The sequence below is a fragment of the Lepidochelys olivacea genome (genome assembly GCF_965140295.1).
Source record: "Lepidochelys olivacea isolate rLepOli2 genome assembly, chromosome: 5".
NCBI lineage: Eukaryota > Metazoa > Chordata > Testudines > Cheloniidae > Lepidochelys > Lepidochelys olivacea.
The window spans coordinates 67,146,166-67,161,425 of NC_140415.1; positions in this window are offsets into that span (position 1 = coordinate 67,146,166).

Here is a 15,260-nt window from a genome sequence, read left to right on the forward strand (position 1 = left end):
ACTCCGGGTTCCAGCCCAGGGCCTTGTGGAATGCAGCTGTCTAGAGTGCCTCCTGGAACAGCTGTGCGACAGCTACAATTCCCTGGGCTACTTCCCCATGGCCTCCTCCCAACACCTTCTTTATCCTCAACATAGGACCGTCCTCCTGGTGTCTGATAATGCTTGTACACCTCAGTCCTCCAACAGTCCGCATTCTCACTCTCAGCTCCTGGTGCCTCTTGCTCTCAGCTCCTCACACGCACACTGCAAACTGAAGTGAGCTCCTTTTTAAAACCCAGGTGCCCTGATTAGCCTGCCTTAATTGATTTAGCAGCTTCTCGATTGGCTGCAGGTGTTCTAATCAGCCTGTCTTAATTGTCTCCAGAAGGTTCTTGATGGTTCTGGAACCTTCCCTGTTGGGAAACGGAACGTCCTTTGCATGCTCCTCAGTTATCTGCTTTCTATTCTTTCCTAAAGCCCCCCGGCCTGGATTTTTCTTACGTTTTGCACCTGCCTTAGTCCCCCCCCGACCGGGCCAGATGCTTTTTTTGTTTTCTTTTGATCTTTTGTTTTTTTTTTCTGTTTACGTGCTGTCGGCCCTCAGCTCGCCGCCAGCACCTGCCCCCCCCCCACGTCTGCTTTCGGGCGCAGCTATTTGCCTCAGCTGAGCCCCCGGAGGGGGGGGGGAAGATTGCCGATTTTGCTGTCCAGAGCGGGGAGTGGAAACCCCCAGACCCAGCCGTTTTGCTAGCAGCTCGGACTTTACAACATTCTCACCATGCCAGAAGCCTTGGAACACAGCCAACACAGCTGGAGAAGAAGATTTCAGAAGACAGGAGAAATAATCCAGGAGAGCTATAAATCATTGTGAAGGGGGCCGTAAGACTGAGTAATTTTCTGAATTATACTCTCGTGGGGGGGAGTTTGACTGTGGTTTACTTGCATTTGTAGCGGCACAGGGGGTGTGGCGTGGAGACCCCCCCTCCCCGATCCATCGGTGCCGCTAACTCCCCACCCTTACTACAACTATCACGGCCCCCCCGCCATCCGTCCCTGCTGGCAACCTGCCATCTCCCTTTGGATCCAGCTGTTCGCTTTGAACTTTGCCTTCCGGACCGGATATAATAGCCGACCACCCGAGACTCTTTGGACAAACGTGTGTGGGTCTGCACCCCCCCCCGCCCCGGATTGCTTATCCCACAGCTTGCCCCTATTACTGGACCCCGATTTTGTTTCTCCCCCCCCCTCCTAGTCCAACCCCCTCGGCATTCCCCCCCTCCCCGCCTGCAGCCTAGCGGAAGGAGGGGCTACTCCGCTTCTCCCCTTTCCCCTCCTCCTTCCGGTGTCTCCTTGTCTCTCCCTGCTCACAATGGTGGGGAAAGAGAGGGGTGAGGCCGCTTCAACAAAACTAGTTGTCCCTCCCCCGCCACCACCCCTGCCCGACCCCCAAGGTCCCCCCCCCACTATTGTCAAGATACTTGCCACACCCCCCCCCCCGCAGCAGAAGGCACCGGGGTGATCGCTGCTGCTGCTGCACCAACCGCCCCCCCAGATTCTAGGAAACCCCCCCGGGTTGGCCGGAAGGGCCAGGGCGGGACGAAAGGAAAGGGCCCCGCTAAAACCACTGAGTCCTCCATGGGAGAGGCTGCCCCCACCGCTGTGCCCTCATCATCAACTGTGGCGCCCCTCCCTGCGTTTCCCTCCACCAGCTTTGCGATTGTCCCTCCCCCGGCCCCCAGGACGTATGCCCGGGTGGCAACGGGCTCCCCCCTGCCTGCCACCTCGTCATCTCGCCCCCCCCCCCTGCCTCCACCACCATCACCAGCGGCCGGGGCCCTTTCTCCGCCTTGACCAAGAGGCACGGCGTCCGTTGCCTCCTGGTGCCTGCCTCGCCCCACGTGGAGACATACGTGCAAGCATTGGTGAAGGTGGTAGGACCCACGGCCATTGTGGCAGCCTCCAAGATGTATGGGAAGGTCGTTTTTTTCTTAGCTTCAGAGGATGCCGCCCAGGAAGCGGTGGAGAGGGGCCTGATGGTGGGGGGGGTGTTTGTCCCCCTAGAACCGTTAGAAGACCTGGGCATTCACCTCGTCCTTACCTCCGTTCCTCCCTTCTTACCCAATGATGCCCTGTTACCCGCTCTCTCCACCCTGGGGAAACTTGTCTCTGTCATCAGCCCTCTCCCGTTGGGCTGCAAGGACCCCACCCTCCGTCACATTTTTTCGTTCCGTCGGCAAGTGCAGCTTCTACCGCCGGCAGGGGCACGTGACGAAGAGGGGCTCGAGGGGTCTTTTCTAGTCCCCTACCAGGGAGCCCGCTATCGGGTCTTTTACTCCACCGGAGAGGCCCGGTGCTACCTCTGCCATTCAGCGGGGTATGTCCGCAGAGACTGCCCTTTGGCCCGGGGGGAGGGGGCACCCGAAACCCCCGAGACCCGGCAGGACATCGGCCCCGTCGCTGCCGACGCCCCTGGCTGCCCGGCACCTAAAACCAACCCTCCTCCTACTTGACCCATCGCTGCTCCCGTCCGGGCCCAAGAGATACCTTCCCTACAATGCCCGGGCGAGCAAGGGAGTTCCACCCTTGCTAGTACCAATCCAACAGAGCCCATGGAGGAGGGTGTGGCAAGGATATTACCAGGTATAGGAAAGAGCCCGTCCCAAGGAGAAACTCCCGCCCCTCATGCTGCCTCACCGCTACCCCCCCGAACCCCTGAACCATCGCCTCCGCCCCCCGACACGACCCCTGCTAACTAACCCCCAGATGATGCTATGGAGGGCTGGACCCTAGTCCAGGGGAAGCGAGGCAAGCGGAAGGCTCGAGCTCCGCTGCATCCATCCGATGCGGAAGCCCCCCGGAAGACCAGGAAAGGGAGCACTGCTATCGAGCCTCCCGCCATGGCCACGAGCGAGATCCATCCGCTGGTGTTGGGAGGGGAAGACGGATTGGCATTGGAGGGCAGAATCCCCCCTCCACGGGAGACCCTCCCCTCCAAGACTATTGAGGACGCCCCTTCTGCCTGGTTACCACCCGAACCCCCCGCGGACCCCGAGGCGACCGTTGAGGCGGGCCCTAGAGGAGAGGCCCCCGGGGTGGCAGGAGCTGGCCTCTCACCCATGTACGCGGAGATTGAGGCCCTAGATTTGACCCCGGTCACCCAGGGAGGGGATGATCTGCTGCCGGCTGGCCTCAAGCTGGGCAACCTTACCCCAGCCTCCCTTTTCCCATGCTCCCTCCCCCTAATTGCCTTCCCGGGTGAGCACCCTGCAGAAGGTGGTCCACCACCTGATGCCATGGCTGCTAAGACCACCATGGAGCCAGCGCCTAGCATTATTGGGAGCCCCTCCCTTACCCCTTAACCCTTGACTCTGCTCAGGAGGCACTTTCCTTTAGCTGCTTGCCTCCTGAACCCCAGAGCCTTACCCCTGCCCCTGCCCCACCTCTGTCCCTGCCCAAGTCCCCTCTTCCTGCAATGCTAATGCCGCCCCTGGGGTTATTTCCTTTCCGCCTTTCGCAGATTCCCCCCAGGGAGCAGTCTTTGCACTTTCTAGCCGCGACCCATTAGGAGTTGCAATTTTTCCCCTGCCATCCCCCTCCACCCCAAGGCATGAAATGAATTTAATAACCCCAGCCTGTCAGACGCCCCGTCGGTGGTCCGCACCCTGTCTACCCGCCTTAGCGGACCACGAGGCTGCATTAAGAGTCCCACCAGGGAACACCTCGGGAATTGTAACCCCACCCCCCCATGAGCTGCGGCATGCACTACAGAAGTTCCTAGAGCACACCCGTGGTGCCCGCAATAGGGCACAGCTGGCTCTTCAGCTATGGGGGGACTTTGATCAAATCCGCCAGGCCACAAGGGCCCTTATACAGGAGGGCAGGGGGCAAGGAAGGTGCGGCGCTGCGGCCTACGAGCGAGCCCGCAGCTTCCGACGTGATCTACTCACCCACGGGATGGGTCACGGGTTGCTGCGCAACCCGCCAGGGGCCCTGAACACCCCCGCCAATACGAAACCCCCACCCCCCCAGCCCTCCGCATGATGCCTCTTATTATTGCGACCCTGAATACCAGGGGCTGTAGGATGGCTCTCCGCAGGTCCCAGGTGCTCTCTTACCTTCGGGAAGGGGGGTACTCTGTAGTTTTCCTGCAGGAGACCCATACGGACCTGGCCGCCGAGGACAGGTGGCAGCTGGAGTGGGGGGACGGGGTATACTTTAGCCCCTTCTCGACCTGGCAAGCTGGAGTGGCGACCCTGTTCTCCCCCAACATACGGCCTGAGGTGCTAGGGGTCAATGAGGCCATGCCGGGTCACCTGCTGCACCTTCGAGTCCGTATGGAGGGGCTTGTGGTCAATCTTGTCAACATCTATGCCCCGCAAATGAGTTCCAGGTGGCCACAATTTTATCAGCGGGTGTCCGACTTTCTCGGCACTCTGGATTTGCACGAGTGCCTGGTCCTGGGAGGGGACTTTAACACCACCCTCGAGGAATGGGACTACTCAGGGGCCGAACTGAGCCCGGCCGCCGCGAATATTCTCCAAGGGATAGTTGAACATCACTCCCTAGTGGACGTCTGGCGTGACCATCACCCAGATGACACCTCCACGTTCACCTTTGTCCGGGTGGAGGCCCATCGGTCACACTCTCGGTTGGACCATATTTACTTATCCCGTTTCCATCTTTCACAGGCCCACTCCTCCGCCATTCGGCCGGCCCCATTCTCTGATCATCATTTAGTCACCGTAACGGTCTCCCTCCGTGCAGAGAGACCGGGGCCGGCCTATTGGCACTTTAATAACAGCCTGTTGGAGGACGAGAGCTTTGTGATGTCCTTCCGGGAGTTTTGGCTGGCCTGGTGAGAGCAGTGGCGTGCCTTTTCCTCGGTGCGGTGATGGTGGGTCCTCGGGAAGGTGTGCGCCAAGCTCTTCTGCCGTGACTACACTCGGGGCACCAGCCGACGGCGAAATGCGGCGATAGAACAGTTGGAACGGGAGGTCTTAGAGATGGAGAGGAGCCTGGCCGCCGATCCCGAGGACCCGTCCCTCTGCGGAGCGTGCCGGGAGAAGCGGGAGGAGCTCCGGGCCCTCGAGAACCACCGGGCCCGAGGTGCCTTCGTTCGGTCCCGCATCCGCCTCCTTCAGGAGATGGACCGCGGCTCCCGCTTCTTCTATGCCCTGGAGAAAACGAGGGGGGCCAAGAAACACGTCACCTGCCTTCTTGCGGAAGACGGCACCCCCCTCACGGATCCGGAGGAGATGTGTGGGAGGGCCCGTGACTTCTACACAAGCCTTTTCTCCCCGGATCCGACCGATCCTGGCGCTTGCAGGGTGCTCTGGGAGGAACTCCCCACGGTCAGCGTGGGCAATCGAGATCGACTAGAGCTGCCTCTCACCCTGGCCGAGTTCTCAGAAGCCCTCCGTCGCATGCCCACCAATAAATCTCCGGGCATGGATGGGCTGACCGTGGAGTTTTACCGCGTGTTCTGGGACATTCTCGGCCCAGACCTAGTCACCGTCTGGGCTGAGTCCTTGCAGAGCGGGGTCCTCCCTCTGTCGTGCAGGCGAGCGGTGCTTGCTTTGCTGCCGAAGAAGGGGGACCTCCGCGATCTACGAAACTGGCATCCCGTCTCACTCCTTAGCGCGGATTACAAAATCGTAGCGAAAGCAATCTCGTTGCGGCTAGGGTCCGTGATGGCGGACGTGATCCACCCAGACCAGATCTATACTGTCCCGGGTCGCAGCATTTTTGACAACCTCTTTCTAGTCCGAGACCTTTTGGAACTCGGGCGGAGAGATGGTCTGTCATTCGCCCTCCTGTCTCTTGATCAGGAGAAGGTGTTCGATAGAGTAGACCATGGGTACCTCCTGAGCACTCTGCAGGTGTTTGGATTCGGACCTCAGTTTGTGAGTTTTCTCCGGGTGCTGTATGCCTCCGCGGAGTGTTTGGTTAGGCTCAACTGGACCCTGACTGAACCGGTCAGCTTCGGGCGAGGAGTGCGGCAGGGGCGCTCCCTCTCGGGCCAGTTGTACGCTCTGGCGATCGAGCCTTTCCTCTGTCTCCTCCGCAGGAGGATGACAGGGTTGGTGCTGCGGGAGCCGGAGCTGCGGCTGGTCCTGTCAGCGTACGCTGATGACGTACTCCTCGTGGTCCAGGACCCGGGCGACTTGGCGCGGTTGGAGGCATGCCAGGCCATCTATTCGGCAGCCTCGTCCGCCCGAGTCAACTGGGTCAAGAGCTCTGGCTTGGCGGTGGGGGACTGGCGGCAGGTAGGCTCCCACCCACCCGCACTTCAGACCATCCGGTGGAGTGCGGGTCCACTGCTCTATCTCGGCATTTACCTTTCCGCCACGCACCCTTCCCCGCCGGAGAACTGGCAAAATTTAGAGGGTGGGGTGATAGAGCGGATCCAGAAATGGACGAGGCTACTCCGATGTCTCTCCCTCCAAGGGAGAGCACTGGTGCTTAATCAACTAGTCCTGTCCACGCTCTGGTACCAGCTCAACACCCTGGCCCCAGCCCCGGGTTTCCTGACCCACCTCCGGAGATTGATTCTAGAGTTCTTCTGGTCAGGAATGCACTGGGCCCCTGTTGGAGTTCTTCATCTACCCCTGAAGGAAGGAGGGCAGGGCCGGAAGTGTCTGTACACTCAGGTCCGCGTTTTCCGCCTCCAGGCCCTGCAGAGGCTCTTTTATAGTGCACGTGGTTCGGCATGGAGCATACTGGCGCACGCCTTCCTGTGCCGCTTCCAAGGGCTTCGATATGACCGGCAGCTCTTTTATCTTTCTCCGAGGGGTTTTCCGCGAGACCTCTCCGGGCTGCCGGTCTTCTACCAGGACCTCCTCCGGACCTGGAAACTGTTTCTAACAACCAGGTCCATGGCGGCCACTGTGGGAGCAGATCTCCTCACGGAGCCCCTGCTACACAACCCCCAGCTCCGTGTGCAGGTGGCGGAGTCCCGCTCAGTGCACCAGAGGTTGGTCCTGGCAGAAGTCACGAGGGTCGGAGACCTCCTGGACTACGACCAGAGAGACTGGATGGATCCCCTGAAGCTCGCTCGGCGCATGGGGCTCTCCAGCCCCCGTACTCCCCGGCGCGTACTTCAGGAGGTGAAGGCGGCCTTGACCCCTGCTGCTTGGGCTTATGTTAGCCGAGCCTTGTGCCATTCTTTACCCCAGGCCCGCCGGACCTTTCCATTGGGCTCCTACCCCGTAGATCCCAACAAACCCCTCACCCTTTCACTGCAAGCCGGCTGCACAAACTGCAGCCGGTTAGCTTTCAAATTGCACCACGGAAATATTTATATACACTTACGCTTCACACCCTTCACGCCCACACCCTGGTGCCCCACCCCGATACAAAGTGGCGGGACCTCCTGCCACCTTTGGAGGGTAAGCAACCTCGGTGGGCCAGCCTGTATTCCACCTTGGTCCCGAGGCCAGTCGGGGACATCAGTTGGCGGCTCCTTCACGGAACTGTGAGCACGGGCATGTTTCTGACACGGTTTACCCCCATCCCGGACACTTGCCCTTTCTGTAATGTGAGGAAAACCGTGGCGCACGTATATTTAGAGTGTGCCAGATTGCAGCCGCTTTTTCGGCTCTTCACAAATATTCTATTACGCTTCTGGTTTCATTTCTCCCCTCACCTTTTTATCTATACACTTCCCATCCATGGCTCCACAAAGTCGCGGGATCTTCTGGTCAACCTCCTCCTAGCCTTGGCTAAAACAGCCATTTATAAAACCAGAGAGAGGAGGTTGGCCCATGGAACGTTCTGCGATTGTGGAGCCTTTTTCCGATCCTCAGTACATTCACGTATCCGGGCGGAGTTCCACCGACTCCCTTGACGCTTTTGAGGAGCGGTGGGCGCTGTCCGGGGTTCTCTGCTCAGTGACCCCGTCCAGTTCCCTCCGTCTGACCCTTTGATTGAGGGGAAGAGCGAGAGATGCCAGCCCCAGCCGTTGCTGCTGTGGATACCATCATTCCTGTCATCTAGGAGGGGTCCTATAATACATGGGTGTCTACGCCCCCCACCCCTAAACCGCCCACCCCGCAGCCGTGCCCATCTTACCGGGCACTCTCAGGAGAGGGAGGATCGGTGACACTGGGCGCGGCACTAGGTAACTCGAGGGGGTGGAAGACCACAACTGTCGAGGAAGCCCCCCCGCTCTAGGCCACCAGGTAACTCAGGAGGGTGGAAGACCACGAGTGTCGAGGAAGCCCCCCCGCTCTGGGCCCAGGCTAGCATGAACACTTCTCCCTCCTGAAAGCTGCTGTGTTATACCTTCTTTTGCGTTGTTTTGTTGCATAGTTGTTTTGTTACCAATAAACTTACTTTCTGTTTAAAAAAAAAAAAAACAACCTTCCCTGCTCCCTTACCCAGGGAAAGGGGACCTACTTAGCCTGGGGCTAATATATCTGCCTTCTATTACTCTCTTATAGTCATCTGGCCTGACCCTGTCACACAGATATATAACAAAAGTGAATGGAGATGGAGAGACAAACAGTCTGTACCCTTTCAGCTGGTATAAACAAAGCCATGCAAAATATTTCCTTCAATTAAACACTTTCTAAGCCTGAGGAAAACAGCAGGGAGATGCTTCTGCTGTCATTGCAGAAACACTGCCTGATCTAAAGTCTTGGTAGACAGTGGAAAGACCCTCATTGGTTTTAATGGGCTTTGGAATTAGGCCCTAGATACAGATGAAGCAGTACTAGGGATCAGAGCAGCAATGTCAGAAAGTGCAGTGATGTTGTTTCAGAGTAACAGCCGTGTTAGTCTGTATTCACAAAAAGAAAAGGAGTACTTGTGGCACCTTAGAGACTAACCAATTTATTTGAGCATAAGTTTTCAAGAGCTACAGCTCACTTCATCGGATGCATATTGTGGAAACTGTAGATCTTATTATATACACACAAAGCATGAAAAAATACCTCCTCCCACCCCACTCTCCTGCTGGTAATAGCACTCTCCTGCTACTCTACTTGTGCTAGATTGATGACATCTTCATCATCTGGACCCATGGAAAAGAAGCCCTTGAGGAATTCCACCATGATTTCAACAGTTTCCATCCCACCATCAACCTCAGCCTGGTCCAGTCCACACAAGAGATCCACTTCCTGGACACTACAGTGCTAATAAACAATGGTCACATAAACACCACCCTATACCGGAAACCTACTGACCGCTATTCCTACCTCCATGCCTCCAGCTTTCATCCAGATCACACCACACGATCCATTGTCTATAGCCAAGCTCTGCGATACAACCGCATTTGCTCCAACCCCTCAGACAGAGACAGACATCTACAAGATCTCTATCAAGCATTCTTACAACTACAATACCCATCTGCGGAAGTGAAGAAACGGATTCATAGAGCCAGAAGAGTTCCCAGAAGTCACCTACTACAGGACAAAGAAAATAACAGAACACCACTAGCCGTTACCTTCAGCCCCCAATTAAAACCCCTCCAATGCATTATTAAGGACCTACAACCTATCCTGAAGGATGACCCAGCACTCTCACAAATCTTGGGAGACAGGCCAGTCCTTGCCTACAGACAGCCCCCCAACCTGAAGTAAATACTCACCAGCAACCACATACCACACAACAGAACCACTAACCCAGGAACCTATCCTTGCAACAAAGCCCATTTCCAACTGTGCCCACATATCTATTCAGGGACACCATCACAAGGCCTAATAACATCAGCCACACTATCAGAGGCTCGTTCATCTGCACATCCACCAATGTGATATATGCCATCATGAGCCAGCAATGCCCCTCTGCCATGTACATTGGTCAAACTGGACAGTGTCTACGTAAAAGAGTAAATGGACACAAATCAGATGTCAAGAATTATAACATTCATAAACCAGTCGGAGAACACTTCAATCTCTCTGGTCACACATTACAGACATGAAAGTCGCTATTTTACAACAAAAAACTTCAAATCCAGATTCCAGCGAGAAACTGCTGAATTGGAATTCATTTGCAAATTGGATACAAGTAACTTAGGCTTGAATAGAGACTGGGAGTGGCTTAGTCATTATGCAAGGTAGCCTATTTCCCCTTGTTTTTTCCTACCCCCTCCCCACCTCAGACGTTCTTGTTAAACCCTGGATTTGTGCTGGAAATGGTCCACCTTGATTATCATACACAATGTAAGGAGAGTGGTCACTTTGGATAAGCTATTACCAGCAGGAGAGTGAGTCTGTGTGTGTGGGGGGTGTGTGTGTGTGAGAAAACCTGGATTTGTGTTGGAAATGGACCACCTTGATTATCATACATATTGTAAGGAGAGTGATCACTTTAGATAAGCTATTACCAGCAGGAGAGTGGGGTGGGAGGAGGTATTTTTTCATGCTCAGTGTGTATATAATAAGATCTTCTACACTTTCCACATTATGCATCCGATGAAGTGAGCTGTAGCTCTTGAAAGCTTATGCTCAAATAAATTGGTTAGTCTCTAAGGTGCCAGTGATTTTGTTGGCATTATATGTACTGTCTCCTTCTCTGTCAGACTACAGTCAACAGGATGTGATGAAGTAGGGAGGATTGACCTGGGGATGTTGTGGGGGAGTTTTGCTGGTACTGTCTGCATTGGTGATGAGATATCAGGGTGTGACTTCACTTGAGGGATGATACTTAAGCATGCAGCTTGAGTCCAGGAGGGGGATGGTGCCAGTGACACTTTCTGCCCAGGAAACTGAACAAAGGCTGGAGGAGGAGCTGGGGCATGTGGCTGGGTGAAATGGCTGGAGGGGATTTTTCAGTTTGGAGCTGGCTGGGGAAATGGAGGGAGGCCAGAACCAGGTCTAGCTCCCTATCCCCCAAGATGGACTTGACCAACGGGTCCTGTTGTCTGTACCTACAAACTCTCTTTTGAACTGTGTTCCTGTTGTCTAATAAACCTTCTGTTTTACTGGCTGGCTGAGAGTCACGGTGAATCACAGGAAGTGGGGGAGGGGGAAGGTGTAGGGCCCTTTCTCCCCCAAACTTCGTGACACAGGGACAGAAGCTAATTCTTCTGCCTGTTCTGTGAATAGAAAGATTCTTCTCTCACCACTGTCGGAATTAGTTGTGATGTGCTGTCTCTTTCTCCTATTAGTTTGGAGAGAATGAAACCGTATTGGAAGAACACTGCAAATTTCCCAATGAGGTCAACAGTATTGATAGCTCCTGTTTACATGTGCGTGGGGGTGGGATGGAAGAGGTATATCAGTAAGCAGCTTCAGTGATTTTGACTCATCCTTCTCACTGAGCTGCTGGTTGCTAAGACAAGTGAATGTGTTGGTGCTATACATACAAAAAGGATAAACTTGACTTTTGAAAGACAAGAGTCAGGGACAAAACTGAACATAGGTAAAGCTCTTTCTGCTACAGAAGAGGAATTTAATAAGAAACAGAGGGACGTTTTGAATAATCATTATTTTTAGTTAGTGAATTTTGTGCTTGTGAAAGATGCCATACTGACAACACTACAAAGTGAAATTCATCATCTGATATAAAATTGGGCAGCAACAGTACCTCAAAACAGGCCTAAAATGGATGTGCTTCAGTTCTATGCTCATCCAAACATTGGCCTTTTTACTAAATTGATCAAAATGGTACCCAAACTAGTACCAACTCTATGATGGTTTTCTGCTATGTGATCATCTCTTTACCAGGAGCTGGATTTTGTTCACCATCTCATTGTATGCTGCATTGGTGAAGTACAGAGAATCTTCAATGACAGTGAGTTTGCAATGATTTGATAATACTGGACATATCCCAAGTGATTTTTGTTAGTCGTTGCAGACAGCTTAACTAGTGCATGGATTTGGTCATTCTTCCCCACCTTTAAAGATTTCCTGGGATCACTCACTGTCAGAACAAAACAAAAAAATAACACACTCTTATATACAAACAATTTGACAACCATATTTTTATTATTTTGGGCTTATCGCTGAGGAATCCTAATTTGAGTGGATTTAACATACCATACAGAAGTTTTTTTCTAAATAAAGTCCCTTTGGGGTGCAAACTATAGACAGCTTTAATCTAGATGACATTCTAATACCTCAGCTGCCCATCCTAGAAACGATTCAAGAAGTGCTCCACTGCTACTAGTTACAGTGTATTTTGCTGAAGATAAGCTCTGAATCAATAACATGCCCAATGCTTCTAATTCCTTAAAAGCAACATAAAAACCTTGCAAGCTATTTCATGCCAGCTTTGACAGGTAGTGATAATGTTTTAGAAGGCACAGGATATAGTGTAGTGATAGCAGTGAGTGGTGACAGGTTAAGGTGTGCTAGGTAAAGACGCTGAAGAAGCTCGGGTAAGTTAAATTGAAATGTTTCATAACACACCAGTTTGTCAAACTGACTTTGTAACTGTATCTTAAAGTACTTTTCAACTCTTAAAAGTTTTAGGGATGATAAATGAATAAAATGTAATGGAGAAAATGACTTGTAAATGTTGAGGGTCACAGGAATTTGAGGAAATCAGAAAACTGCTTTAGAAAATGAAGATTTTTTGATCCATGACCTTGCTAGCTCTGACAAAATCTTTTTTACTCCATTGCTTTATAATTTCCAGTAATTACAGGTTCCCTCTCAAACTACATTATGAACCTTAGACTGTCAACATGTAGATCAAAAGTTCTGTATGTGCTTTGTTCTCTTTAGAACCAGTACTAAAACAAGACTTTTTTCCCCTCCCACTGTTATGGTAAACTATTTCTGATTGTGTATCAAATTAGAATAAATACTAAAGAAATAATTCTTCTTAAGTAGGATGTGTTAATGCAAATAGGAAAAAGTAGCTCATGCATAACTTAGCTTTTCTCCAACAAAAAGAATAATGACTAAGTATCAATATTCATGAGAAAAAAAAATCTCAGTAAGACTGATGCACTTTCAAATATTTCTAGTGCTGAGGACTAAGTGGCTTTTTAAACTGTCTCCTTTATATATATCAGAAGGGTAGCCCTATTAGTCTGGATCTGTAAAAGCGGCAAAGAGTCCTGTGGCACCTTATAGACTAACAGACGTATTGGAGCATAAGCTTTCGTGGGTGTGGGTATTCACCCATGAAAGCTTTTGCTCCAATTGGTCTGTTAGTCTATAAGGTGCCACAGCACTCTTTGCCTCCTTTATATGTGTGTTTCATTGGTTAGTTCCTTTTGAGATCTTTGTCGCAACAGGAGAGCACGGCTGTCACAACCAACTACACTACAAGGTTCAATGAACGCAAGGAATATCCAAAATCTAATAACTGGTTTCTGGGCAGGAGCTGGCCAAGTGTGTATTTGAATAAGCTCTGAATCAATAACATGCCCAGTGCTTCTAATTCCTTAAAATAAGCACAAAAGCCTTACAAGCTATTTCATGCCAGCTTTGACAGGTGGTGATAATGTTTTAGAAGGCACAGGATATATTGTAGTGATACTGTGTCCTGCAGGGGATCCAGACCCAGCACATCACCCTTGAAGGATACAAAAGGAGAGGAGCTATAGCTCTGTGGCATCTTCCCCTTTTCTTCTGATTCCATGGAAGATTCCTCCATGGATCATTCATGTAGATTGAACTCCACGTGTTTGGAGGGTGTGAACCATAGTTTGCGGGGGCTGTACACAATGGCATTGTTCTCCACCAGGCCTCAGTCAAATGCATTCGGACCCCCTTGATTATTAAGAGATTTTTTTCTGGCCAAAATTTTTCATGTTGCCAACTATGCACCATGATGAGGGAGGAAGAGCAAAATGAAACTGCCAAGGAAATGAACTAGGAAGAGAAAAAAAAGGAGAGAGAATGGATGAAAGACTGATAAACAACTTTCAGAAAGAGGCTGAATGGAGACATCTTTCAGAAAGAGGCTGAAAACAAGGGGGCTTCACAGAGAAGGAGAGAAAAAGGATAAAACATTGAAAAAGGCAATAGAAAGAAACAAGAGAAATCAAAAATAGGGAGAAAAAAACCCTTCAAACTGTACAGAAAAGGAACAAGAGATTAGAGGCAAAAAGGACAGTGGGAAAGAGAATGGATAAAAAATAAACAGATTATTTGCAATAACAAACATAGTAACATAGGGGGCCCATGTACAGATATATCACAAATGGGAGAAGAGGGAGCTCCAGCCAAAAATAAAAAGAAATTCCTAGAAATAAATAAATAATAAAAAGAAATGCCCAGAAATAAAGAAATAAAAAGAAATAAAATAAAATTTTGACAAGGATTTATTAAATGGAAATGTCTGTACAATACATGCAAATAAAAATTTCTACTCATCATTCCTCTGAGTTCAGCAAAGTGAAGCAACACTTAGTACAATTTAAATTTCACATTTTAATTTTTATTAGAGATGAACAAGGACTCCTTTGTGATCCCAAGTAATGAATTTTCTTCATGTGTTACAAACTCTGGGATGGCTCATGTAGTGGAAGCATATGTCTATGCTTAATTCTGCTGTTTTGAAATTGTGTCCCCTAATATTTTCGAATTAAGAACTGATTTCATTAACTACTGCCTGCTTTTTTGTCTGTGTTTCTAAATCAAAAAAATAATATTTTAAAGTAAATTAGTACTAGTGAAAAGTTTGCACTGGCAGCACTGGAGACTAAAGCCTTATTTAGCCACAGAAAAAGCACAACACAGAAAGGGGAACCCTAAGCTTAGCCACATTACCTCTAGTAGTGTTCTAATAGCCTGGTTTTGGGGAAAAAATGTGGGGGCTGCTCTGATCTCACATTGATGATAACCTCTGGAATACTATCAGCAGAGTTACTGATGTAACTGAGAACAGAATTACAGCCTGTGCCTAGAACTGAGAGGGCAATTCATTCTCCATGTGCTTTTTGCGTAGATGGTCCATAAGGTACCGATTAATATTAACTATGAGAATTATTTTTGTGACCTCTTAGTTTGAGATTCTTATGTTGGTGCCCATCACCACAATATCTAAGCATCTGGGGATACATTGTAACTAAAAGCACCATCTCATTTTACTATAAATTGCCAAACAGTCACCAGAAGATCATGGTTCTAGTTCTCCACTCACTTACACCAGTATAAATCAGGAGTAACTGTTGACATTGATGGAAACTTTTGATATTTACATCTGTGTAAATCTGATGGAAAAGTAGAATTAAGCCCCAAGATCTCCAGGCAATCTGACAGTTACACCACTCATTTAAATATGGTCACATTTAAGATTTTGCTGTTTTGGATTTTCATGTGACAGAATACAAAAGAATAGAGATTGCTCATAAGGAGAAATAATAAAAAGTGATCCAGAAT